This window comes from Lycorma delicatula, chromosome 1 (assembly GCF_047948215.1).
Source record: "Lycorma delicatula isolate Av1 chromosome 1, ASM4794821v1, whole genome shotgun sequence".
Classification (NCBI taxonomy): domain Eukaryota; kingdom Metazoa; phylum Arthropoda; class Insecta; order Hemiptera; family Fulgoridae; genus Lycorma; species Lycorma delicatula.
Window position 1 is genome coordinate 333,448,786 of NC_134455.1, and position 18,655 is coordinate 333,467,440.

General features: G+C 30.7%; 1 protein-coding gene across 3 annotated transcripts in view; it reads right to left on the minus strand.

The window, feature by feature from the left end:
• LOC142334276 (uncharacterized) overlaps positions 1 to 17,996 on the minus strand; it is a 98,012-nt gene extending 80,016 nt beyond the window's left edge. The window contains exon 1 of one of the 3 annotated variants that reach the window (XM_075382187.1): positions 17,738 to 17,996. The gene's annotated coding sequence lies outside the window, so the exon portion shown is untranslated. Of the gene's footprint in view, positions 1 to 13,526; positions 13,648 to 15,802; positions 15,911 to 17,737 lie in introns of those variants that run through there. The other 2 variants (XM_075382190.1, XM_075382189.1) reach the window with 2 other exon arrangements.
• Between the last annotated feature and the right edge of the window lie 659 nt (positions 17,997 to 18,655).

Consider the following 18,655-nt stretch of genomic DNA (forward strand, 5'->3'; position numbering starts at 1 on the left):
TAGACTATGTATTAAGAACAATGACAACCCTGAATGATTCTGAGGTACCCCAACATCAGTTTTAACAATATCACTCAAATTAGAACCAATCTTTACCACAAACTTCCTGCTTTTTAAATAATTTTCAAATAAGGTCCTTCCACTCCAATCTCTTTCAAACAATGTATCAAGGTTGAGTAATTTAGAGTGTCAGAACAACTTCTGTAAAATATATTTTTCTTAGTTAGTAAAATATTTGGCATAGATTTTTTTGGGAGAATAGTATTTACTGATTTTGTGAATTAATCATGATAGTACATGATTATCAACCAGGTGTTACTGGTTATTCCTGTAAGTGGATTAAATGAAATGTATAACATCAAAGCATTTGAACTTACACTAAATTTGCAGCATATGTATTTACTATATACTTTACTTGCAATATATCTACTCTTTAAGAATCTAAATATCTTATTCAAACTATCTTTCTTTCTCCTGTTCAGTAACTACTGTTTAGATAGATAATTCTTCAGAGAATGAAATGTAATGAGTGTAAATGAAGTGTAGTCTTGTACATTCTCAGTTCGACCATTCCTGAGATGTGTGATTAATTGAAACCCGACCACCAAAGAACACCGGTATCCACGATCTATTATTCAAATCCGTGTAAAAATAACTGGCTTTACTAGGACTTGAACGCTGGAACTCTCGGCTTCCAAATCAGTTGATTTGGGAAGACGCGTTCACCACTAGACCAACCCAGTGGGTTTTATTCAAACTATCTCAGTTGAATGAACTTTACTCACATGACGCTAGATGCTAAAAATTTTCTAGATTCGTCTTCTGTTGTCTAGATAGCAGAAAAAACTGTTTATAGACATTTATAAAAAAGTTTAATTAAAAACCACAATCAGATCAATTCCTCTTGTATAAATTACAATATGAATTTTGCCCAGTATTTGATACGTCTCCTTCTTTATCAGGGCTTGTTGGGATGCCAATTCTGTTGCTCATTTGACTGTCCAAGAAATTGTTTCCTAACCGGGGATGACAAAGGAAATATAGTGGCAGAGATCCCTAATGGGTAATGCATAGTCTCCTACATTATTATAAATCACAAATTTTAAAAATTTATCTCTTCACACCTTGCAAAAATGTCACTACTACTTTTTTTAAACTGAATCTATTTGTGTAGTTTGTAAAGAAGTAAATAATGCACAGATAAATTCTAAGCGATTACAAGATGCCATGCCATTACTCGATGCTAATAAAAGACTACACACAAATTATAAATAAATAAATTTTTAGCTAAAGATGTTTTAAAGAAAATAAAACTCATTCAATTATTTTATAAAATTTTGGGATTGTGTTTCTATTTAAAGAATTTCATTCGTCAGATTTTTGTTCCTCTGAATTTCTAGGTGGTTTGAAGAACACTTTTGTAATTCATGAAAGTGCTCATTGCAGAACTGATACTTGTACTACTGTGCAGGAACCACTGATTTAAATGAAGCAAATCAATACTGGGTGTACAGTATTCAAACTAAATAATTGACACCTGTGTTCAATGTATTACAGTATGATATGTAATTATTCATTAAAATGCCAAAAGTAAAACGCAGCGATTCCCCACCTTTCTAACTACATGACCCCAAAAATAAAAATGAAAAATAATATTTCACGACCCTCCAACCCAATGAAACCTAGTTAAAACTATTTAGATACGACGGGATGAATATGCATGTATGAACTGTACAAACATGAGCAATTTATAGGTTCCAACTTAATGTTTAAGTGCTCATTGTAATTTTGTCTGCTTGCATAATATTCGCTGTGAGAGCATCATATTCGAACATGCATATGGGACATTTGAACGCATCGTGCTCGCAGCAGTATAAAAGAGACGTTAAGTGATTGCAGAATGGCAGTTTAGTTTCGAATGTGGAGTATAAATCTGGTGACTTTATTGAAGTTTTTAAAATTATAATTTCATTGAAAATAATAATACTTTGAAAAATCAACAAGCTTCTATTTACAAATCAAGTTACACTGATAAAAGTACACTTTAAGCATCTTATCTTGTAGCATTAAGAGTAGCTAAGATGTCCAAACCCCATACAATCACAGAAAACCTCAATAATGCTGCAATTGAGATGGTCAGTATTTCAATAGGTGTGAAAGAAGCAAAAATGAAAAAAAAACTTTCTAACAACATAGTATCAAGGAGAATCAAAGAAAATTCAGCAAGTAAATTTTTTAGTAATCAATTTGATGAATCAACAGATGTGGCAAACATTTCTCAGTTTGTATGTTTTATGAGATATGAATGGGATAGGAACAGATAAAATGGGATAATTACAGAAATCATGTTTTTCAAATCAATAGCTGGTCATGTAGTAGGACCATGTCTTTTTGGTAACTACTAAAAACTATTATATAGATTGGTCAATATGTAATGATGGTCCAATGGTGATAACAGGAACGGTATGGATTTTTGAAAAAAATAGAAGATTGTATTACACCAAGGGCGAAATGGATGCACTGCTACTTTCAGAGATGCTCTTGCCACAAAAAATATGCCGAAAATCTCCAACAAATTCTTTATAAAGCTGTAAAAATGGTTAATTTTATTAAAAGTTTACTATTACAGAATAAACTGTTTACTAAACTACATGATGAGATAAGCTAAACGAAAAAAATTCTTTTCCATACGGAAGTCAGATTGTTATTGCGGGGAAAAAGCGTTAACCCAGTTATTGGAATTGCGAGATAAATTAATAATATTTTTCTAGTTAAAACAAATGCCATTGTCAATGATTTTACAGAATAATTAGTATATGTTACTGTTGGCCTACTTAGCCAATGTATTTTCGCATGTAATATGGATTACTCGCCTTCATAGCAAAAATTTCAATATGTTTCCACTCACTTCAGATTATATTGGGAAAAATATGGATGAAAAACACTTATTCATCAGTTTGGATAGCATGAAGCTGCATTTGCGTGAGTTAAAAATTCAGTGGGCGAAGCATTTCCCGGAAGATAAAATTGATTTCTCGAAGAGATGGGTAATCCATTTAGCGAAAACGTTGTTGCATTGGCTAAGGTTACCAGTTGAAATTCACGACCTACTCATCGAAATGTCTTCCAGTAAAACGTTACAACTACAATTCACATCTGAAGATTTAGTTATGTTTTGAACTTGCTCATCAAAGTAAATATGGAAATTTAGTCACAGAAGCATTGAAAATATTAATCTCTTTCGCCATGCCTTACTTCTGTAGTTTTCGTCCATTGTCACGCTAAAACCTAAAAATAGGAATCGTCTTAGTGATACACGTATGGAAAAACTTTTAAATAAAAAATAACGCAACCATCTCATTAAATTATTTTCTTTACATGTGTAAGATACCTATAAGTAAAGTGTTTATAATATATGATTCTTTTCTCATTAATTGCTTTCATTATTGTTTACGTGTAAAGTTGTAGGCTAATTTCGCGATCCCGAGGTTGAGAAATGCTGGTATAGAATTATTCAGAACTAATTAACATAACTTAATTAATCACAACATAATTGATTTATGTAATGATGTAACGGTATAAAAAACACAGTATCATAAATTAATAAGTACTACTGTAACAAACTAAAATTTACAAAAAAGATTACATGATTTTATCTGAAAGATTAAATAATTTCTTTCATACCTTTCTCATATTTAAATTAGAAATTTAGCTCTGTAAGTTTGTAAAATAATAAAACAGTGGTAACAAATTTTAATAAGAATACAAAATCATTAAGTAAAACAAATTATCAGATACGACACTGAAGAAAATTAAGCACAAATGTGAACTGTGATTACTCATGAAATCCAAGGAATTATTTATGCAAATCTAATGGAATATTTTAACATACTAAGTTATTAGATACAGTATGTACTCAAAAAAAAAAAAATTACCAAATGTTTTATGCAGTAATTTAGAAATTAAAATTACCATTAAATAATATTAATTACAATAAATCATATTTATAATGACATTAATTAGGCATAATTGTTTTTGGGGGCAATACTTTCTATTTAACTAACTGAAATGGGGCTCTATCTACCTGTCACTTTGGTGAAATGATACAGTAATGAATTAACTTTATAAACAGAACATCTTTCCAGGTAGTTTTAACAGAAGCAGTGAAGAGAATGGAGTGATGTAAGCTAATAATCTCTTGATTTAATATATTTGAGATAAAAAAATTTAATTACTATAGATGCATTTTAGAATTTTCTTTAATTTTTATACCTCATGAAAAGACTGCTTTAGCACCATTAATTTATTTCAGAAGTAGTGCTTATAAGAATTACCATTTCTATATATAGTTTATTTCTATATCTTGAAAAACTCTCGCTTTGTTAAATTGATATTTAGATGAGTTTTATAGTGTACTTGTATCAGTTCATTATACAGTATAAACAAATGAAAGCCCAGAAATTACTAGGTCAGTTGGTCATAATCTATTTACAGGCATAGTGATTAGATTTCTTTTTTAATAAATTTTCTTTTCATTTATTGAAAAATACCCAGATAATTGCCATTATAAATGTAAGAGAATCTTTAAGAATTTGAAGAACAGTTTAGAGAATGTAAAAAATGATTTTTTACTTTTCTAACATTAGCCCACAGGTCAGACATTTTTTCAGTGTTTTTGAAGAAAATTATTAAAAAACTAACTTCCACATCTGGATACAATTTGCTACATGAATGCATGTGTAACTTATTAAGCCAGGAGTTAAACATTTTTACCTTTTAAAAAATTTGACATGATTTAATAAATAAAATTCTGATACATATTTCAGTTATTTTTTCTCATCCTGCTGCATCAGAATACATATTAATGAAATTTACAAAGGAGAGTTAATCTTAACCATGATCAAAATTCTATGGTTTTACAATATATAAAATATTTACAGGGGTCATTTCCCCAGTTAACTATTTTTCATTTTATTTAATCGTTTGGTTAGTATTTTGACAAAATAATTCAAACTGCAGAAACAGAAACAAAATCATTAAATTAGCAGTAATATGGTAAAAAAATAATTTTGAAATTATAAACGGGACCTGTCCCCTCTCACAGTTTAGTAAAACTACTTCTTATGAATTCAGAAATAAAAATTTCATTTCATAATTATAAAAGCAAACTTTAAAAATTAAAAGGAAATAAAGGACTAATTAAAGTTAAAAAGTCAACTAACTACCCAATCTAGCATTCTTGCATTAGGTCTAAAAATATTTCAAAATACAAAACAAATCCCATATCTAACATCTAACAAACTGCACCAACTTACAGTGTGTTGAGGAATCTATCTCTTTCAAAAAAAAAACATTAAATTATTTTACAATAAGTAAATTGCTTAAAAGACAATATTGTGAAATAATTATATGTATTCCATGCCAATGTTTCTTTTTTTTCATAAGACCCCACAGAATAGTTAACTTCTGGCTAGTTTTTTAGCTCTATTCTCTCTTTTCCTTCTGGATTCCTTTAAATTCTAAGATTTTTTCCCTAAGCATCGTCTTTCTGTCTCTTAAATCTGTCACATTTGTGTGTGCTACCCTTAGCTCCTCTTTAACTTGCTTGAATTAATGTTCATCTTGTAACCATACACTTCTCAAAAATTCTCAAGTTAAGCCTCTTTGAATCCATTTTTTTTTTATGAACATTAGTAAGGAATAACTAATATTAAAAACAAAGTTTTTTAATAATATTAAAACAAAGTTTTAATTATATTGACTATGATTGGATAATTTACAATTTACTTTATTGATGCACACTATATAGGAAATGTTCTTAAAAGGTAAACTGGCTTATAGACCTACTAACTGTAATCTTCATACTTATTAGATAACATCCAAACCTTAGTTAACAGTAATTACACTGATAGACCATAAAAACTGTTTTTAATGTTTCTCTAAGTGTAATACCAATTCTTGAATTGCTTTTTTGCGTACATTACAGATCTGTAAATAGAATTTTTTTATCATCCTTAGTTTTAAATAAATTATGCTTAAAAAAAAAGTTAAGGGAAAATATAGTTAAAATTTATAATTCTGCATGGTCATACCTGTCACTTATGTTTCTGAGGTTGTCCAGGAAAAAATCCAGATGTGAGTGGGGGAAATATATTTTCAAAGACATATTACATCTCACAGCTCCATATGAAGTAAGAAGTTGATTAACAATACGATCATAATTGTCAAATTTTTGTTTGCTGAGAAACTTTTTGCAAACGTCTTTAAATGAAGCCCAAGCTGCACTTTCTACATTATTTAAGATCGAGTTAAATACATCAACTTTGACTAATTCTCTTATTTGAGGACCAACAAATATATTCTTTAATTTTTCCTTCACCTACATTTGCAAATTTCTGCCTGATGTACAAAAATTTGGGATAATCCTTCATTGCTTTCACAAATTTTTTTTCCCATTTGGAGTTAAGTTGTCTCGTTTCTTCCACTCTGTGGTAACAATGTTTATCCCTAGTTCGGCTTTCCCATTCCCAAAGAAAACACATGTACTTATAGCCTAACTGCATCCTAACAAAATAGCTATAACTCAAATCACCAAATATGTTCCGGCTATATTTTTTATAATTTATTTTTTCAAGAACATCTTTCATCACATCATATGTCTCTTTCAAATTAATATCATAAGCGATTGGTATTGAAGGATATCTGTTACTGTTGTGTAGTAGAACCACTTTTAAACTATACTTGGACAAATCTATGAAAAGGCGCCAGCCCTCAGGTTTATGAACTTGTCCTAAGTGTAACAACATAAGCTCATCAATATTTATGCAACAAACTAAATTATTTTCATCAATAAAGTACTGAGAAAGTTCTTTTTGTTGGCTTTAAAAGCCCAAAATTTTTGTATTTTTTTGAAGTACATTTCAACCTTGCAGTCTTGATCCTAACAGTTCAGCTTAAGTTTTTGATAAATTTAAATCTCTAACCAAGCCATTTAATTCACCTTGTGATATAAGATGTGGCTTATTGGAAGATAATTCAAAATCAAAGTGACTTCTTCAGTACTGCCCAATTCTTTATTGCTGCTTTCGAAACGCACATTCACAGGTGGCACAGGAACTGGAATAATTTCACTGTGAGGTACGGCCTGACTGCAATGAAGGATATTTTGCAGTATGTTTAGATTTTTTAGAAATTCCAGTCACACTTGCGATACAAAAGTAACAATCTGTTACATGATCCTTTGGTTCACGCCAAACCATAGGTAGACCAAATGGCAAATCCTTCCGCGTACCTTTCAGCCATTCTCTTAAATATACAGAACAATTACTGCATACTATATGAGGAGCCCACATCTTAGCCTAATAAATAATTTTACACTGAAACTACAAATGCTTTTTTAATTAAAGGAGTGATGTTTTTTCTATTTGATTTTACACATTAAACTCACCACATACATAAAAAAAGGCATCCACATCATTTACACAATTTCGAGGCATTATGACACTGCACTGTTAACAAACTTAAGACAGCAATAAGACTGAACAAAATTAATTCATTCCTAAATCCAGTGCTTAATACAAACACAGTTGTGTTTTCAGCTACACGTTTTGACTTGCAGAGACATTATTAATCTTGTCCACAAAGACTCGCTCTTCAGTATTAGGTATGATGTCATATGTGACTATTGTATGATTTAATTCTTTGTTGTTGCTAATATTGTTTATTTATTGTTTACAAATTATAAATTTTTAACAAAGTTAAACAATAAAAATGAAATAACAAAATACAATATAGAAGCTTAAAATGCTAATTATACATTGAAAATGAAAAGAATTCTTTAATTAATATTTAAAACTTTTTCCAAAATGGTGGGTGATAGAAATATTCTGAGTTCATATTCGTTTTCAGCATCAAAAAGCAGATTAAAATCAAGTATTGCATGCTAGGAAACAAAAATTATGTTTATCAGTGTTATTAAACAGCAGATGAAAACTGCTGTTCATTCCAATTTAAGTAATTCCTAATAAGTATAATCATCACGAAATGGAATGTAAGTATGGCAGGAGTTTCAATATTTCTCCCTGCAGATCGCAGAGCCTGGACAATGATGCTGTATTTTTCTATTATCAGATGGTTTTCATGGGTTATAAATTTTAAGTTTTATTTATGGATGGATTTGGTAGTTTGCGTTCCTATCTGTATGGACCAGCATGAAATTTATTTACAGTCTGACTGTGGGAGACAAGCTTTTGAGCCTAGTACTCCTAGCGTGATTCCCCTTCAGTCCTTGCAGCACTAGCAGGAATACACCTACAGGGGCCCTAGTTATTTGAAGGGGGCCCCCTTCTCTGGAGGGTGTCGCATATAGTGACTGAATTAAATTGTGATCTCTTCATGGGATGGTGTCTAGGTTTTTATAGTTTTAACATAATTTAATTGTGAAAATGGTCACTTTCACGGCTGGAATTTTCATATGGTTTCCATTTATAGATTACGCGATATAGAGGCTCCTAAGCCTGGTTTGTCATTTTTTTGACTCCTGTACCACCTCTTCATGGTGGTTTGCCTAATACGGCATCAGGCAATTTTCTTATACCCTGTGGAGTAGGGCCCTCTCAGCAGATGTCTGTGTTCAGACGCAGCCACTCTCCTGAACAGTCTGCATGCCTGCACCTCCCCCACCTCAGATACAGTGTGTAGTCCCACATCGTGGCGTTTCTGACATACCATGGTGCTCCAAATATCATCCGCAACGCTATATTTTGGACGGCTTCTAATTTCTTTTGAAGCGTGGAGTTATACAAAGCTCCCCATGCCAGGTAAGCATATGTTAGAATCGGCAGGATGTATGGCTGAAAAATGAGCAGTTTGTTCACCAGTGGATGTGGGCTGGCACTGTTCAGTGAGGCCCTGATTGCATTTGCCCTTTGAGTCACATATTTAACATGTTCTCCTAAGGTAAGGTAAGCTGTTTAACCAGGACTACTCTCGGGCACTTGACTGTTTTCCCAAAGATTTACGCTGCCTGGCTGGAGCACATGTGTTGTATGTGAACATCACTGACACTGATTTTTCATCATTGACCTTGATTCTCCACATATCGATCCACGGTTATATTAGATCTTAAATCATATTAAGCAAACCTACTATATTCTAAAAGTCACTCAGTATCAAACATATTTTTAAGAATGGTGTTTCTGTTAGGAAGATGTTTGATTCAGTAGCATCAAATTAAGTAAATTTTGTTTAAATATCGCTGGTAATCTTCCTAGTAATATAGTAGTTATAAATAATGATTAATATTCATACTCAATCCTATTCGTGATAAAAAGATGACCAAAACCATAGAAATGTGACAAACTCTCTATGCTGATTTATAGCAAACTGCAGACATAATATAAAGGAATAAAATTTGAAACAATTTTTGGAAAATAAAGTAATGAGGGTTCAAAAAAATTATTTATTTACAATTCAGTTAAACATGGACTCTTATCACCTTCGAAATAGTTCCCTTGGGAAGCTACACAACACTTCAGATGGATTTCCCACTCTTCATAGCAGTGTTGGAACTCAGAAACCGGAATATTCTTCAGATGGTGGGTTACATTTATTTTGTTTTCTACTGTTCCAAAATGGTGTCTTTTGAGGTGTTTTTTTAAAGTTGGGAACAGGAAAAAGTCTCAGGGACTCAAATCAGGTGAATCAAGTAGTCGAGTAACTACATGAATGTTTTTCTTTGCCAAAAACACATTAATTGAGTGACAGTACAGTGTGACAAGGTGCACTGTCATGATGCAGCAGCGAGTTGTCTTTCATGGCTGGTCTCAGGTGGGCAACTCTTAGCCGCAGTCTTTCAAGAATTTTCGATAAACATATTGATTTACAGTCTGTCCTGTAGGCAAAAACTCCTTATGGATAATGCCATTACTATTGAAGAAGTAAATTAGCGTGGTTCTGATTTTGGATTTGCTTTTTTGGGATGTGGTGAGTTTGAAGTGTGTTACTCCTTGCTCTGGCATTTTGTTTCATAGTCGAACTCAGATATCCAAGATCTTTCACCAGTAATATATTTTTTTAGAAAATCAGCATCGGTTTCAATTTGCCCTAGGAGATTGCGGCACATTTCCACCCTGTTGTTTTTCTGTTCAACAGTCAGATTTTTAGGGAACAATTTTGCATCTTTTTTCATGTCCAATTCGTTTGTCAAAATCTGATGGACTGTGGTATGGTTCAGATTCAATTGTTCTGCAATCATTCTGACAGTTAATTGCTGGTGGTACCACATTAAGTCTCTGATTTGCTCAACATTGTTGTTAACGGTCTTCTAGAGTGTGGATCGTCCACAGCTTCTGATTCTCGGCCATCTGAAAATGCTAAAAACTTGGGCACATGAAAGAGCACCACCTCCATATGCCCTTTTCAGTTTTGAAAAACTTTCAGTAGCATTCTCACAAAGTTTAACACAAAACCTGATTGCACAATGTTGCTCATCATTAGTATCACTCATTTTTGTAACGCACAACATTCAATTCACGAAAGGTTTTTTAATCTCACACGGCAACAAGACTAAAAATATTAATACTTAATATAAATCAGCTGTTCATACAACCATATGGTTATAGTGACTTTACAGTGTTGCCACTTTGGCTGCCAAAAAAACTACTCATTACTTTATTTCAAGACCTCGTATTGATTTTCTTAAGATTGAATAAATCATTGTGACTTTTTAAAATCAAAGTTAATGAAAATTGTAGTTTCTATTCAGTCTTATAAATATTTTATATAGAAATAATATTTACTTTCCACTTTACAGGTGTAAATATTATGATTACCACTTGGCTGAAGCTAAGTGCTAATTTATAATAAAATTAGATAATAACCAAATACCAAACCAATGTGTTTTGAAAATTTTATTTTTAGTATATTTTTATTAGTATTTGTATGTAGCATTCTCTTTTGTTAAAAATAGTAATTTAATTCTCTTTATGTACATAAATAGAGCTTTAATAACAATGTTTACTTTAGTAACAACATATTGGTATTTTATACATTTTCTGATGAACTTGTCTGTGTTCGGCAAATCTATTGTTAGGGCACTTTGGTAAAACTTAAGTATATAGGAATGTTGGGTATTTTGTATTTTTACAAAGGCTTTTGGGGTTTCAGGAAGTTTTTCTCTTAGGAAATAAGTAATGGAAATTTTCCAATGAATAAAAAAAAAATCTGACTAACTGAAAATCATTTCAGTAAAACTTTTACTAAAAGTTAATTTAATTTTTAGTAAAATAAAATTTTTTAATGTACTTTTATTTTTAGCAATTGCATGATTCTTTTTTGTTGAAAATATGGTCATTTAATTCTAATATGCAACAAAATTCATTTTGTTATACCAAATATCACATCTACCCCAGCAAAATATTCAGCATATGAAAAGGGTGTTCTTATTATCCTTCTTTGCCATCTTTAATAAACTATTAATCCATTTGAAATATCTACCCACCAATTTATTTAAAATAAAATCTTCTTTTACATAATATTATTCTACTGATAAGTTTTTAAATAACAAGAAACATAAAAAAATCCCTGAATTTCTGTCTACATATACAAATAATATGAGCTTATTTTTCATTAATCTTTTCTGAATTGTTATTTATTTAGTTACTTAGCATATTTGCATACTTAATTAACTATTCTTAACATGTATTTTGCAATCTGTTCAACTTATAAACAATTATAGCAATCCCATGGCCCAAAGAGATGAGGATAATGTACTATATGACATGTAAATGAGGATTAGTCTTGTACAGACTGAGGTTGACCACTCATGAGATGTGTGCTTAATTGAACTACAACCACCAAAGTACACCAGCATTCACCTCCATGTACAAGTAACTTATTGTAGGAAACAATTAATTTATGAAAATTATTTTATTACTAGACCATCTTAGTGGGTACTATTACTTCATTTATTCATTAATTTAGTTATTAATATAGACTTCAACTATCTTTTTTTGTTTTTAACTGCATTTTGCGACCTACTCTGATCAATGCTTTCCCCCTGTTTTCCTAGATTAATCCATGGAAAATTGTGGAGCAGATTTTTTTCATTTTTTTATCTATTGAGTAACACATCTACCCACTCCAAATATGATCTATGAGGGCAAGTGAAAAAATATTTATACCAGCAAAATCTCAACCTTTCCAGTAATTACGACCAAATTTTTAAACAATATTTTCATCGCGCCTCCCCCTCTCACACAACAATGTATTTTGACACTAAAGCTACACTACAACCTTACAAATTACCAAGAATAACTAAATTTATTGATATTTGGCAACACTGATCCACTGCATTGACATCAGAATCACTGCCTCTCTGTCTTACATCATACATACTGGACATTCTCACGGCTTTGCAAGAAGTTCTGATTTGTCTCAAACATTCTAGAATGTTTGCATGACCATCTGAAAATGGGTATAAATGCTGCACCTTGCTCAATTCCAGCCAGTCTCAGTCTGAATCAATCCTTCTGTCGCTATCGAGTCTAATGTGAATGTGTAAGATGTAATTTGCATCTTAATTGCCACTGAAAGTATTAAATATTTACGGCAGTAATTTATACAGAATCGTGGATAAATTTTTAAGTGAGCATTAGACAATGGTGAAGCATCAGCAACAAGTGCACAGACGAGCGTAGTTCCGAAAATAAAAATCAAGAAAATATTCTTAAGAATATTTAAATTTTGCATTTACCAGTACTGAAGTAAATTAAAAAGAAAGGGCACTCTGTGTCATTTACTCAAATGTTTTGGCAGCAGAGAGCATAATTCTATTAACGAGGAGGCAAACATAGACTGGAAAAGCATATAAGCAGTTGTGAAACAAAAATCTCCACAGTGTGTCTGGACACATGCATGATCCACAAAGAAGATCAGGCTTCCAAAGTAATAAGTCCTCGTCTGAATATTGTGCTAATGACAGTTGTAACTGTAGTAAATTATATAAAAATGAAACCCCTAAAATCAAGAATCTTTTCAGCACTTTTTAAAGACATAGGTGCAGTACATTCAGCTTTACTCTTTTACTGTGAGGCAAGATGGTTATCACGTGGGAGATTTTTGGAACATGTTTATGAATTAAGAGATGAAATTGCCATTTTTCTAGAAGAGGAAAACCGACCAGAAAATGAGAAGTTCGGAGACAGTTTATTTGTGATGGAATCAAGCTACTTGGTTGACATATTTGAGAAGTTAAATAACTACAAGGAGCAAATACACATGTGTTGGATACAAGTGATAAAGTTAATGCTTTTTGTAGAAAATTTGAATTGTGAAGCAGAAATTTAAAGCAAAACCCTAGAAATGTTTGCAAATGTGGATGAATGTGTTAAAACTTAGAAGGCTGAAGAACAACATGTGAAAATTGTTTTTGTAACCATTGAAATCATTTAGCCATGCTGGCAAAGAATTTTTCTGCATTGAAAACAAGCCTATTTCATATACTATTACCATTTTCAACAACCTACCTTTGCAAAACCGGATTTTCTGCAGTAGCTGCTTTGAAGACAAAAGAAATCTCAGCTAAATATAGAAAAAGATCTCTGAGTGTCTATTTCTAATATTTAACTTCCTTCCAAAAACTTTGCTCTGCAAGTCCAAAAGAGTCACTAATAATTATTAAACTTGTTTTTAATTTAGTATTGATCAGTTAAATTACATACATTATTAAATACATTGTACACTACTGATACATTCTTATTTCTACGTGTATTATATCAGTATAAATGTGTATTTTATTATTTATTATGTCAAAATATATTTTGTTTTACTTTCCTTTTAGTAAATTAATAACTTTTTTAATAGCGTTTTTTTTTCGATATGCTTGCGCCCCACATTTAGTGTTATCATGCTCCCCTAGGGGAACACACCCCATAGGTTGAGAAACACTGATCTACACTTTTTGTTTTACAATTTACTTGTACAAAGATAGGGGTTTAACATGTACATCATTTTTCTGCATTGTCAACTACCTTGCCAATGCACTTGCCCAGCGGTCCACTATTTTGAGTATTCCTTCCAAGAAGAAGGTTTTTGGTTGGTCGCAAAGCATCAGTTTCTGTTTAGCAAGTCTGTTGAAAATCGACCACCTCGCAAAGCAAACTTGAGTGGCCCTAATAAATAAAAGTCAGAGGGAGCAATATCTGGGCTGAAGGGGGGTATTCTAGAACCTCAAACCTCAACTTCATAGTTTGAAAAATATGGCAAGCTATACATGGGTGGGTGTTGTCATGCAACAACACTTCTTTGAAATAGACCTCACCATTTGTTGCACATTGCTGGCTTCAGCTTGTTTTCCAACATTTCACTGTAACTCGCGTTGTTGATCGCCTTTTCTTGAAATCTTCCAGTATAGGCCCTTCTGAAACGGTTAACATAGCCATTCCTGATGTTGGCTCAGTTTTGAAATTTTTCTCTGTCTGAGATCCTGAGTGTTTTCCATTCCATACTCTGGCATTTTGATTCTGGCTTGCAGTGACAAACCCATATTTCATCACTGGTTCTACTCAAAAATGTGTCAACCTTCCTTTTGAAGTGTCAAGTAAAGGCAGATGTCAATACTTTGTGCTTGTGTTCAGCAGTTAGCTGTCTTAGTGCACAAACTTTACAGAAGCCGAGCTCGTCGTGAATGATTTGATAGGCAGAACCATGACTGATGTTCAAAAAAGAGTGCTACCTCATCAATGGTAACACACATATTCGCCAAAACCATCTCTCAGTCTTGTTGTCTGTAGTGGAGGTTGACAGACATCCTGCTCCTTCTTCGTGTGTCACACTCTCTGACCACTTTTAAACATCTCGAGGCACGAAAACCACTTTAACATGATAAAGCATTGTCCCTGTATTGTGATAAAATTGTCTATGATGAATTTCAGCCCCTTTCACAACATTTGTTCAAAGAAAGTGGATCACTGCTCAATGTTCCTACTTGATGCAAACTACTAGGGGAGTGGACATATTTTCACTCTAACAGTTGAAAGGCAAATGAGACACAATTGGGAACAAATTTTGCACATGTGATCCCAATCACATATCAAAGAAAGAGAACTCAAGCAGACTTCAGTATGGCAATTGCCAGGATTGCAGTTTTTAATTCTCAATAAGTAGCTGTTTGAGAGCAAGAGAATAAAGAAAAAAATTGAATGTATTCAATTCAATTGTTGTTCAATCTGAACAAATAAGATGATACTTAACAGTCTTTCACAGTATCAAATTACAGTATATTTAAAAATAAACCCATAACCTTTATCAACTACCTTGCATTTATTACTTGCAAGTAATGGGAAAATTGGTTTGTGCGCCTGAAGTAATTAATAGTATGATGTATTATATTCTGTAGTAAATACGGAAGTATTAAGAAGTACTCAACTCTCCACTACCTTTTTATCAAAATCGTTATAACTTCTTTTTTTTTTAATAAAATTTTTTAGTTTTATGTCATGCAGTCATGAATCAAAACAAAAAAAAAATATTATGTATTTTATATTTCTTTTTAAATGTAAATTTTAATAGTGGCATAACTGATACAGTCATCAGACAATAATAGTAATGCCAACCAATACAATGAAACTACAGCCAGTTTTGTTTGGCTTGTTTCAAACAATAATCTAAATGACTTTAAATAGAGTTTTATCTATTGTTAACTCATTCTTATGTCACAGCCTTCGATTTCTAGGATGCTACAATCTGAAAGATTCCAGATATTGTGTAACCATTAAATTGTAAATGATATGATATAACTTACACTTAGCCAGTAATATTACTGTTATCACTAATAACAGTTTCATTTGAGTGCAGGCCCATATTGTAATGTTACATCATGTTAAAATAAGAACTAGCACATTACAAATGCACAAGATTATCACTTGTTATTTATAAATTATGTGTAAGCACACTAAAGAAAAGAATATTTTATAATAAAATATTATATCTCATTAAATAAGAAACATTAATAATGACAAAAATCACTGATTCATACAAAAGAAAAAACCAGTGTGTGTGTGTATATATATATACATATGCACACACACATGTTTGTGTTTATTTGTAAGCATAAAACATTGTTAATAATGAATTTTTCACGGTTCCAGACCAGAATTAATATATAAAACATGAATATATTCTTATCTAATTAACTAAAATGTTACTTCCAAACGGCTATGTAATCCTTGGTTACACCAGTTAATATATGAACTGTTTCTTTTAAATTTATATAACATTGTTTATCACATTTCTATTAGCACTACTTTTTTAGAAAACACTTTCTTACTAAATTTAACATACCTACCAGTAAAAAATACAAGAACCTCAACAATAATTTTCAAAGAATGTAACGGCTATAATGTTTTAGGGACTGAATACATTAAAGAGAAAAAATATCAAAAAGGATTATCTTCAAGCAAGTCAGAAGAATGTGTTACAACAGCTGAAAATAATAATACTAATACAAATTTAGAGATATTTTATCACGTATAGTCATAATCAAATGACTGAATTAAAATAAAAATATTAAGAACAGTAATAAAATTCAGCTTCTTACCAAACAAAATTCAGGCCACATAAAAATTAAAAACATCTGTATAGCAGTATCAAATATTTTAGTCTGTCTTTGTCAAAATATTTAGCATAAATGTTACATTGTCTACAACATAAATGTGGTTTCAATTTTTAATATGATGATGGTTTGATGGCAGTAGAACAAACGAGCCCGAGATATATAATGTTTTGTTGGTAAGAGGCAGAATTTAAAATCTGTATTAATATTTTTTCAATTTAGAAGGAATGGGAATAAGATACTTAAGGTTTTCAAATAGATTAAATTATAATTTTGATAACAATATCTTTAAATATAACTATTCATTTCATAGTTTCATTGAGATATATAATTTCTGTAATTAGTTTAGTTGAAAAAAGGACACAAGGAAGCCAATGTCCTTCAAGTTCACTTAAATAGGATTATTTTACCTTTCCTGCCCATTAACTTATCTTAAAAGACCATCAAAAATTTGAATTGTTAACTTGTTCATCCTAAGGTCTTATTTAAATTAAAATTGAGGAAAAAAGTATTACCATCAAACTTGGAAGTTATAATGAGATTTGTAATTAAATATTTTTTTACAAAAATTGGTTAAAAATTACCAAAAATGAAAAAACAATGTAATTAGTTTGGTTGTAGAATACATGTGATATTAATTTTTTCAGTATAACATATGTAATCTAACTAATATAATCACAACCAAAACTTATTTTTAATACATATAAGGAGATTTAATTAAAATTTATTAATAAATATAAGGTGATAAACAATTTAAAAATAATCTAAAATAAATTTTTCTATTAAACTATTTCTGATTTTTTTTTAAACTTTTTTAAAATAATTTCAGTACACTAAAATAAGGTTGACAACTGTAGCATTTTTTATTTTTAACTGGAATAGAAGAACAAGTAGTTCTCTCATGGTACATAAATTTTAACATTTTTAGTCACGTCAGTATTTTAATGATTTTCTATAATTTCAGTAAAATTTAATCCATGTTGAATAAAATTACTCAGTAACATGATCTAAAATATATCATATACATTATTAAGCAGAATGTTATATGTTAACAAAGAAATATTTTATACAGTTAATTTTTCACAATTAAATATACTTACTCTAACATGTATTCTAATAACTTACTTGTCAAAGAACAAAGAACTTCAAAGGGTAAACTAAAAGCTGTTTTATAAAAAATGAGGCACACATATCAGACAACATTGAACACAATGCATTAACTACAACGTAAGCCGCCTGTAAATGGTAAACTTCAGAAAAACGCATGTGACAGCTGTGCTCATTATGGAAACAGGTGTTTTGTTTACTCTTGTACAGTCAATAATAAGGCTATTGACTACTTGAGCAGTATTATATCTAACTCACTACATAGCAATAACATTAATTTATTTGAATTCAGCTCTAGTTTCAATGTCATGAAATATAATCTAATAAAATAACTTTATTTTAAACATACTAATTAAAAACAGGATGCAGCAATAGATAAACATAATTTTTATGCACACCCACACTTACCAAACTTTAAAATAGGTCAAACAAAAAGTAAACATTTATTAAAATGATTTAACAACTTTCTACTGAACTGTTAATTTTAAAATTTGTTTTAACTAAATAACAATTTAAACAGTGAACTTTAATGTAATAATTTCAATATCATAAATCAAAAGTGACAAAACAAAAAATAACTCATTTTATAAAAACAACAATATTAATAATTATATAATATATTAAAATTCTGTCATATAAAAAAATAGAATACTCTCATATAATGATACCTAAATGTGAATTACTCTACTTCATTAATCACTTACTTTTGTTTTATTTCAAGTGACTTCAAAAATTAAGGCTGAATTGTACCAAAAAATGTTACTGGGCACTCCTCCATTTTCCTGTAGTTGTTTGTTTTTAACATTTTCACATGTTCAAAAAATGTTTTCAACTTAACTACACACACCAAAGTTAGTTTTTTAAATCTACAAAATTTTCTGAGAATTTTTTGAGAAAACTTGGCACTCTAGACGAAACATGAAAATAATAGTACTA